The 10,885-nt window shown below is 37.2% G+C and overlaps 1 protein-coding gene across 2 annotated transcripts in view; it reads left to right on the top strand.

Annotated features, from left to right (window-relative positions):
• Positions 1–4,277: 4,277 nt before the first annotated feature.
• The window catches only part of gapvd1 (GTPase activating protein and VPS9 domains 1), an 86,097-nt gene continuing 79,489 nt past the window's right edge, over positions 4,278–10,885 (top strand). For both annotated transcript variants that reach the window (XM_053503459.1, XM_053503458.1), the window contains exon 1: positions 4,278–4,503. The gene's annotated coding sequence lies outside the window, so the exon portion shown is untranslated. The remainder of the gene's footprint in view (positions 4,504–10,885) is intronic.

Here is a 10,885-nt window from a genome sequence, read left to right as displayed (position 1 = left end):
AAAATTATATTGACATGAAAGGAAGAGGGAGAGAACTCCGGAAAATTATTGATAAAGCTTTGTGCAGTAGTTGATTTTAATGTATGGGTTTTTTATGGGGGGTGAGGTATGTATATCAGTGTAAAGAATTTTAAAAGTGTTAAATTTGTGCCCAGGTTTGTGTAGTGACTAGACTGTCATTACAAATTACTGCAACCCCTCCCCCTTTAAAAGGTAGACAAGGCTCATGTATTGTAAAGCATTTAAACAGGGTAAGACAGAACACAGATGCGAAGACAACAGGGTTAGGAATTAAGTGCTCTTTGATTAAAGGAAAACAGTGAGAAAGGATAGATGATTCTAGGTAGGATGATTCACTCAGTGAGAAAAGAGGTAAAGTGTGGATTGGATAAGCTAGTGAAAAGGGTGCTGTCCTTGGTCCTTTGGTGATAGTAGTGGTTGGTCCAGGTCGGTCAACAGGCCGGACTGGCCAACGCTCAAGATGAGGGAGCTGAAGAGGTGGACAAGCTTTGGCGAGGGCCCCTTCTTTCTCCAGAAGACTCATAGTCTGTAGGAGGAGGAATGAGATGGAGGAGGAGTAGATCCGTAAATCCATAAATCAGGGCACAGTAACAATATCCACGAAGACCAGCTTAACTAAATGCTACATACATTCATCTGGTGTAATCCATGAATCTGTTGAACACAAATTCAGATTGACAGATTAGTAATAGCTAAATTCAAGCATGTTGTTGGTGTTTTACTTATTTTAAAAGTGCACATAATAATTTCCTGTATATCCTGATAAAAGGCGGAAGAAAGCAATTTAAAACCAAAACAACATTTCAGTGATGACAAATAAAACAATAAAAGCATATACCATAAAATTTTACTCATTTTGCATTTGGTTAGGGTCAGTATCACTCCCAGTAGCAGGAGGTGATACTTTGACGGTTGCATAGGCAGTTGAACTCCTCCAAGATGGCATATCGAAACATGCCTTTGCCAGAAGGCATTTAGATTCGAGGAGACAGGCAGTTACCACATTCCAGGAGAGCTGGACAGCGCTGTAAAAGGTCCTTAAACCATCAACAGGGCTAGTATCTGCTACTTGGTGGCAAGGCCTTAAAAAATGTCATGTTATCATCATGGGGCGGCATCGTGGTGTAGTGATGTCGCCTTCCACCCCAGGGTCTGGGTTTGATTGGTTAAATGGAGCTTGCATGTTCTCCCTGTGCTTGATAGGTTTCCTCTGGGTACTCTGCTTTCCTCCCACAGTCCAAAGATGTGCAGATTAGGCTAACAGAATAGACTAAATCCATTTAATCAATAAATCTTTACGATTACACTTCTATAATATATTATTAACTGCACAGTAATAAATTCTCCTAAAGCTTATAAATTAATCAAATAATTTATTTAAGAGCTATATGCATTTCAGTAGTATGTGTTTTATAATGATATCATTTTTAATTAATGATATAATTTCAATAAATATTATTAATTCTTAATAAAAAATACTTAATTTCATTAGTGTGAAATTTCCACAGCAGCAGTTTCTGAGGTTCTTATGTTACCATGAATTTTGTTCAGCAACGTTCCCTTAACCGACATTCCCTGCAATTGATATAGGAAGCACACTGTGAAATGTAATGCAGCCTATTGCTTGGCAATATTGGTAATTAAACCTGCCCCGATGTGAAACATGCTCAGTTTTGCAAATGTGAAAAGAATCGAAATATTTTATAATTTAATTTTATAATAGATTTTTTAATTTTATAATTTCATTTTATTTATTAAAAGAAGTTTTTTATTCATACAGTAAATGTAATTTTAATAATAATATACCCATTTTTCTAGTATTCAAAAATGATGTTATAAGATATTTAAGTATTAGGTATATAAAGTATTAAGTTGAAAAAAAACCTTCTTCTTCTCGTGCTCCCTTACAATGTTTATATTCAGTGTGTGTGGCTTTTTTGTCATCTTTTGTTATCTTATTTTTTGGATTGGATTGTAAAAAAACAACAACTAAAAAACAGGAATTGCAAATGTAAAAAGTGAACTGTGACCACAATGAGAGACTTATGATTTAGCTAAGGCATATACGGATTTCTATTTTTTGCATTTGCAATTCTTTTTTTATGTTTGCACAAAGCTATATCCTTTTAAAAACTTGAACGAAGCAAGCCACTTGGCTCAACATGAGCTACTCTGGCAGTCCGTTGTTGAAAAAGTACTCAGACACTTTTATTTATTATTATTGTGATGGCTGATTAAAAACTCTGAGTATCTCATCAGAGATACCTGGCCACTGGGTTTAAACAACTGGACAACTAAATTCTATTATTGTTTAACCAGTTATTATACTGTGAAATTATGTTCATACGGAGAGACCTGAAAAAAGTAATCTTTTTTTGAAATTAGAAAGTTGGATGGTGTTGCAAATCCTGGCTTTGTACCATCTCCCTCCCTCTGCAAACTGTACTTCATCGTCAACAAACCAGAAAGGAAGCCCAAACAAGGCCAAGGAAGGGAGAGTAGAAAGGAAAAGAGAAAAGAAACTGAAAACTGAAAAGAGAAAAGAAAGAGGAAGAGAAAGCGAAGAGTGAGCTGCAGTTCTTAATTACTGTTAAAATTTGAACAAGAGTTAATAAAGCTTTGTTGCAAAGTTAAAATTTGTGTTAATTAGATAAAATAAAAAAAATCATCTGTCATTATGCTTTGGCATAATTCTGACAAAGCAGCTTTAGCAAAGATGTGTAAAACTAGCATATAAAAACTGTATAGTGCACACAGTGATTAAAGAACTTTCTCTCACTGGGATACTCTCGTTAAGTTTCGAGAAGGATTTTTGCAACCCTTAACCTGCACTAACTACTAATCAATTATATACAGTATATATATGGAATGCAAGCATAATTCGTTCCGGAAGCGTGCTTGTATATTAAAACACTCATATATAAAAGTAAATTTTCCCTATAAGAAATAATGAAAACTTGGCTGATTTTTTTCCACTACCCAAAAATATTCATAAAAAAATAATTAGTATTATATAAAGTAAAAATAAAACAAATTAACATTAAGTTTACCTTAAAGAATCCTAACAGAGCGCACAAACACACACAATATATTAAAAATCTTAACACTCACATCTTTCTCTCACATGCATGCAAAAATACACACATACATCATACACATACACACTACTTTCTATGGGACATCATAATGAGTGACATCACGTTCAGTGACATCACACTGAGTGGCCACATAATGTGATGCTTTTTTTTCATCAGGGGTTTTTTGGAGGTCTATACATAAAATTCCCCATTCTCTAAAATTATGTCATAATGGTATTGGGATATCCACTTTAAATGCATGTGCCCACTGTCTTTCTGGTGTGCCCGGGTGGCGATGGCGCAGGGTGCTTTTTTTTCAACATTTTGGGGATCTTACCATGCTCAAAAGCTTCTGACAATTGGCAGACAGGTTGGAATCTGCTGTCATTAGGATGCCTGAGAGTCTGAGAGTGAGAGTTACATATGATTTTGCTGCATAGCTTATACGCACTTAAACATATGCCCGTGAAACCCGATACACATTTAGAGTTCACTGAGCTGAACAGCTTTACGCACTGCATGTCATGGGCTCAACTCAACAGGAAGTCAGTTATTTTGGGTCGTGTGCAAAACAAACAACGTGTGCGGTGCACCCGAGAGGCGCCTTGCACCTCCAGGGTCCGGATTCGATTTCCGTCCAGGCTCAATTCCTGTCTCTGTGTGCATTTGTTTGCATGTTCTCCCTGTGCTTGGTGGGTTTCCACCCACAGTCCAAAGATATGCAGGTTAAGCTAATTGCATTTCCAAATTGCCCGTAGTGTGTGAATGAGTTTGTGCCCTGCAATGGATTGGTACCCTGTCCAGGGTGGACCCTGCCTCATGCCCTAAGCCTCCTGGGATAGGCTCCAGGTCCCCGCGACACTGAATACATGATTAGAGATGAGTGAAGAGTGAGTCTGTGAAGAATTACAATTACAAAATTAAAAGAATAAAAGTATGACACAAGATTCAGATGTAACAAATATTTTACAATTAACTACCTCCAGTGACAGAACCAGTAAGTAAGTTAAAAGACCGTTCGAAAACCTTAAATCGTGTTGAAAATACGTCATTGAATCGCAACTCGGAGTAGTCGGAGCTTCAAGAAAACGGGGATTTTTCGAGTAGGAATCACGAGTTGGACCGCCTTTCAAACGGATATTTCCTACTAGGAAGCCGGAAAATTCCTAGGTCGTTCTTGGTCATGAACGCAGCCTAAGTCGAATGTAGCAATACGGACGCGCATAATGACGTTTGACGCTGATCTAGATTTTGCTAGCGGTATCCAAACTATTACTATCCCGTTTATTCAACCTTAGACCAAACCTCATCTTTTGTAGAACTCTGGAACCTATAACAGCGAATTCACAAAAAGGACCTGTCGTCCCTCAACGGTCACATTTGCTAAATTACAGTCTACGTGCTGGTAAGCTGTGTATGTCTAATCATGGTCAGTCATGCTGCTAGCTGAAAAACAAGACTGGTTGTTATTTAATTGTCTCGCAAAAAGCGGTTAACCTTTAACACTAACGTTACATGCGAGCTAGCTAGTGTGGTTTTAATCTGGTGTTTACTACCTAACTAGTCATCGTTTGGAGCATTCATGTTTCATGCTAATGCGCTTTAGTTATGTAACCCGTATTACATAAAAATACGTAAAATGAGACAAGGCAATTTAAATCTTAAAAGCGATGTAAAACTTATAAGCTAGTGTTAGCTGTAATATATTATTTTAATTACCTCAAGTTGTGCAGTCCTAGAGTAACTGGTGTTAAGAATTCGAGTTGGCTAGCTAAAAAAACAGCTACAGTCTCAACTAATGTATTTGTTGTTCTTGTAATGATTAATATGGCAAACCTAACATAGTCCTCTGTAGAAATTATTAATTAATAAACAGACCGTAACAGTTATGCAGCATTTGTATCGAGGCGGGTACAAATGTCAATCTGCGCAGATAGATGTTTGAGTCCACTGTATTTTCTTAGCTATCGTTTTATTGCTTTGTTTAAATAAATCAATCTAAGAACTTAGTAATGTTGAAAGTTATAGGTTAGCCGCTTCGGAAACTTGGTTTTGTTGACAATTCATTTATTTAGGCCTGTGCATCAGGGCTAAGATAGAGGATGGAAGGGGTCACGTGTGCTTAGTTTTCTGTTTCCGACAGATCAGAAGGTAGGAAGTGTGATGTCCAAGAGGATGTGGCTGTAGCTTTGTTTGTCTGTACATAAATGGTCACATGCACGCACCTCACAAGGTTTCAGGGGAAATGGTTAGGGCCCATACCATTCTGAGTAATGCGATAACATAATGGGAGAAAATGTGCCAAATACACAGAATGGAAGTGGATAGTTTCCGTATTCTTTAGTGAAATGTGTCAAGTGCACTCACTATTCATTGAATGGGAGTTAAATTGTTGGAAATTCAACAAAGCGATGTGTCTTAAGATTTTGCAAATAACTATGCTTATTCAAATGGAGCCATTTTCAGTTTATCACCCCTAAGGGTAACCAAGTTCAATTACACCCAACATGGCGGTCCATGCTGTCATATTGATAACAATAATAATAATAATAATAATATTAATCATCATCATCAAGTATGCACACGTTGGTCGCTTTGGCCCAGTGATAAGTTTTCAAATTAAAACTATGGGTCTGAGGGATGCACATACTTTTAAGAAAGAAAGAAAGTTAGTAAGGACAGTTTCAGTCGATGAAGTTGTTGATGTATACAAAGAATTATTTTCATGACTTCAGCCAAAAACTGAGATGATTTTTTCGTCTGATTTATGTCAGGTTTCAGTTACTTTTTTGGTGGCGTGATGGTAATTGAGGAAGTAAATAAAACTAATCCTTTGTACAGAGTGATTTCATTGGCTGAAGGCTAATGTAAGATTGACCAATCAAAAAACATTATTTTGTTCTTTCAAGTCAACACAACAGCCTCAGAAGATAAAAGAGAGCTTATGTTGTGTTACTACCAGGGAATACCTTGCAGAGGACGCACACAAATTAAACAATACGTTTTTTCATAAATGTATGCTTGAAATGTGCAGGACACCCATGAAAAATGAATGTTGGCCCATTGCTTCAATATTTCAGCATCTCTGCCATATTGCAGTTGAGGCTTGCAATTGTGCTCTGGTGCACTCTACTTGTATCAATGGTCCTTAAGATGCCTAATGGTGCTGTGCCTAATTGAATTCATGTAACATAATTAGCAAGGGCACACACAAGTCTGTTTAAGGTCTCACGGTAGATGGTTTTGGTTAGAGTGGGGGGGGGAGCCATTAGGTCATTAGGTCAATTATCATTAGCCCTTTGAGACAGGTTTTTTTTAAAGACACAGACCTGAACAACCAATGAAAGATCTTCGTCAGAGAAGTAATTGAGAACCCAAGGGTCATTATAAATATGATCCAGAGTTTTCTTGTGAAGATGGGAGAGCCTTACAGAAGGGCAACCATCACTGCACATTCCATCAGTTCGGCCTCTGCAGTACAGAAGCCATTCCTCAATAAAAGGCACATGGCAACTGCCCGAGAAGAACTGTCAGCACATGAGAAACCAAATCCTCTGGTCTGATTGAACCATTTTGACACAATTCCCCATGCCACATATGGAGGAAATCAGGAACTGCATCACCTCATAAATAATATCCATACGGGTGGCAGGGTTATGCTGTGGGGATGTTTTTCTATGTCTCTGTCTGGAAGACTTGTCAGAATAGAGGAAACTAGATGCAGGGAAAAATATATAGCAATCCTAAGTAAAAACTTTCTTCTGAATGCCCTGGATCTCAGGCTCTCAGAGTCTGGACCTGAATACAGTAGGAGCATCTCTGGAGTGACCTGACCTGATGGCTGTTCACTAATGCTGCCCATCCAACCAGTTTGAGCTTAAACGTATCTGCCAAAAAGAATCTTCCAAAAGAAATATGTGCCAAGCTTTTAGCTTTATTTATAAGAAGACTTGAGGTCATTACATAGGTGTCTCACTGCACGATTCCAAACTGTGGATTTGGGTTTTCTTATGGCATATAGAACCAAAGTGATCATTACTTTTAAAACGTTAAAAGTTTAAAATGATGGCACAAAAACATAGAATTCACAAAATGCGCTTATTATTATTATTATTTTGGTTACAGAAACGATCTAAAACAACCATGAAAAACATGTGACTTTATGAATCTGCGCTATTTCTTTGTCTTTGATATACATATGTGTGTGTATATCACAACCGCATAGTGTCTCTTTTTTTAGAGTTCAGAATGTTTTTGTTGCATGCAGAAATAAAATTTTGTTTTTGCTGAAATATGCTGTTTTTTATTCATGGCGTAATGGTAAAGATTATATATTCAGTGTTATTTTCATTATAGATGTACGATACTGAACCCTGCATAAATGGCATAAAAATACTCAGGTTTTTAAGGGGTATATTCTCTGACAAACAGTGACATTCTCGTACACCAATGAGTGTTTAATTCCTAATATTTTTACTTCATCTTATTCTTCACATGTGGGTAGATGGAAGGTGAGGGCTAGTAGGTTGGATAACTGAAATGTGAAATTAATAGAAATATCAAATACATACAAATTTTGTGTTAAAGGTCATATGTATTTGTTGTATGTAGTTTTGCTGGGTACCACCGCAAATATATTTCAGACCTGTGGGAAACATAGGCAGAATGCCATTATTTTCATACCAAAAACCTGAGTGGAAAGCAGTGGGTTTTCTGCTCGGGTTTTATTTTTGTGCGCTCAAACTCTCGCTTGTGTTTGCATATACTCAATATTATGTGTGCTTAATGGCATGACGCTGTGCTTGCTCAGGTGGGACAGTACCACCCTGCTTGGCCCAAGCAAGTCTCCTTAGCTTGTCTCCTGAAGTAATGGTTGCTTTAATTTGACCATGAAGTCCTGACTCACACAGTTTCCTCTCAACAGAGTATGTTGCAATATGTGTTCCACTTGATCTCTGAGAAGCATTAATGTGGGCTTTAATCTGAGGTGCTGTACATCAGCAGTTTTTGAGGCTGGCCATTAAAAAAAAAAAACAGCTCTTTGTCACCCTTCCTGGGACAGACCTCCCTAAAAGTTTCATCATAGCGTTTAATGGTTTTGATGGGTGTGACTACACTAGTCTTTGATTTTTAGAATTGACTGATTGACTTAATACAGTAGATGTTGTAGCACTAATAGGGCTATTAACCCAGAACCCATCCTTTCTGGAAGCCTCTTTAAATCCAGGTGATGACTTGTAGAGACTTGACAGACTTATTTTTGGCTGTGTACTTATGTATGTAATGTATGTATGTATGCATGAATAATATTTGGGAACATTTAGCCTAATTTTGCAAGTCTTTGGACTGTGGGAGGAAAGAGGAGTTGTGGGAGGAAAGAGGAGTAGCTTGAGTAAGTCCACCAAGCATAGTGAGAACATGAACTCTAAGGACACAGACCCATTTTTTTTTTAGATAGCCTAACCCTAGTTCTGCAGATCTGCCTTTTTATCTAGTACCATCAATATTTGCCAAATGAAATGATATTGAAATGAAAAGATATTTTATATATACAATATAAATATATATACTTTTGTCATCTGTTTATTTCTCCTCAAAGAAAATAACATACACACAGTATTTGTAGTTAAAGGGTTCGAAGTGTGTGTGCACCGTTTTGCTGTAGTGTTTATATCATTCGTTCTCAACCTCGTAATCCCAGAACAAAGGTTGCTGCAGAAGAAGACGCTTTGCTCACGTAATGCAGGCGTAGTTCTTGGCGGATGTTCACAGTTGAATACGCTTTTCCTTAACATTCCCCACAGGTAGGCATCAGGGGGTGTAAGATCAGGGAATGAGATGGGTATGGGAAGGAATTGTTCTACCTTTTTCAAATTTGGTCCCCATTCACAATCGCTTTTGTATCAGGGGAAATAATACTCAATAAAAATAAACACACAAGCAATCCGAGACGCGCAAGTTTTAGTACTGTATATTTTGGCACATACTGTCATATAATAGTTACAGTGGTACCTCTGCATACAAAATAAATCTGTTCTGGAGGTGAGTTCTTAAGTAAAAATTGTGTATTGTGAAACACCTTTTCCCACAGGGAATAATGGAAATAATATTATAATTACAGATAATGTTTCAGCCACCCAAAAAATATTACAGATATTCCCCATTTTCAACACTGTTTTTATATGCAAAAATATAATTATAATCAAAACATTTAGAAAAGACATGTTGGTTAAGTAAAATAATAAATAAATAGACATTAAACCTCACTTAACTTTATTTATGATTCCTTTTGGCCCCGGGCTGTTGTCTTTTGTTTCCATGTTTTTGCTCTTGCAAGACTTTCTCTCCAAATCAAGAGGGAAATCCCTTTGATGCAAGGAGGTCAGCTGACCATGTTTAAAGGGAAGGAGCACTCCATTGATGTTTATGGAATTTGTGCTATGATGCTCTGGTTAGCTACTCTACTGAACATATGTCTCAGTAATAAGCAGTGCAGGAAATGATTGCTATATGCTACAGTTCATGTACAGCTAAGGAGTCTTGTGGGGTTGAAATGATTCTTTGAGTAATTTAATTACAAAAAATGATCGGGGCAAAATCTTTTGCTCTTTAAGCTTCTTTTAATTAATTTGAAAAGCTTGCGTTAGGTTTTTGCGCAATTATTTGTTTGGCGTGAGACAGCGCGCTTCCAGATGCAAGCCGCCACTAAACACAGACGAAGAAGAAGCGCTTACGTCACCCAAAAAAACGGAAGGAGACGCAAACAGTTGTGTATACAGCTCTGTATTGATTTGATGGAACGTTCTGTTGCGGGCTGTAAAATGAAATGGAGTGATAAAAATATCAGCGAGCCAAGAGATGAAGAAACCAGCAATTGAAAATAACACAAAATTGTCAGTGATGGCTTTTTTGTTATGCCTGAGCTGTAAATTTTGAAACTTTTAGTTCTGAAAGTTAAGTTGCACAACTTAGTGTTTTTGTATAATTATTTATTTTATTTTATGTGTTATGCACCAACAACGAATCGATAAAAATCGATTACTAAAAGCGTTTGCAACGAATTTGTTGAACACACTCGGTCTTGCGCACTGATGCTAGCTAAGGTTGGGTACTGAAAAACGGTATGTACTGGACTGAATAAGAATGCGAATTTCGGTGCCTCATTTCAGTGCCACTTAAATGCCTGAACTGTCGGTTAAATGACGCAGTTGTAATAAGCATTAGATTCATCAACACACATGATCGCTAGTAAAATTTAAATACTGCATTCATTGGGTGTCAGAAATAATTGGAAAAAATTTTTATTTCCTTAATTAGAAAAATCTTGAGAACTTCGGAAAGCTTTGATAATACAAATCCAAAACATTGTTGCAGTGATGTAACGATTCATTGTTGTGTTTGTAGATTAAAAGTTTATTAATCAGCAGGCAGTCTTAGCTTGCTAAATTAAATTATTTTTTTTGTTAAAATGCCTAAAGCTGAACGGTCGAAAGTGTGGCTATGTTTCACAAGAAAGGATTTTGACACTGGGACGTGCAGCATACGTTTTACAACAGTGGCGTGTAAAGGGGGAAACGCGTCAAATCTAATGAAACATTTGAGGGCACATGGAATAAACTTAAAAGTGGAGGTATACACCGTGTTTAACAGCTTGCGGACAACAGCTGGCACTATCGGTGTAAATGACATCAGCCCCAGTCATACCAACCGTAGCAAAAAGGAGTCCACCGATTATAATGACTACAGCAGCCTTTCTGCAGGTTAGTCGAAGGCTAATGTAATGTTAA

Source organism: Clarias gariepinus, chromosome 9 (assembly GCF_024256425.1).
Source record: "Clarias gariepinus isolate MV-2021 ecotype Netherlands chromosome 9, CGAR_prim_01v2, whole genome shotgun sequence".
NCBI lineage: Eukaryota > Metazoa > Chordata > Actinopteri > Siluriformes > Clariidae > Clarias > Clarias gariepinus.
The sequence above is the reverse complement of the archived record's forward strand: the minus strand, read 5'-3'. Positions and strand labels throughout refer to the sequence as shown.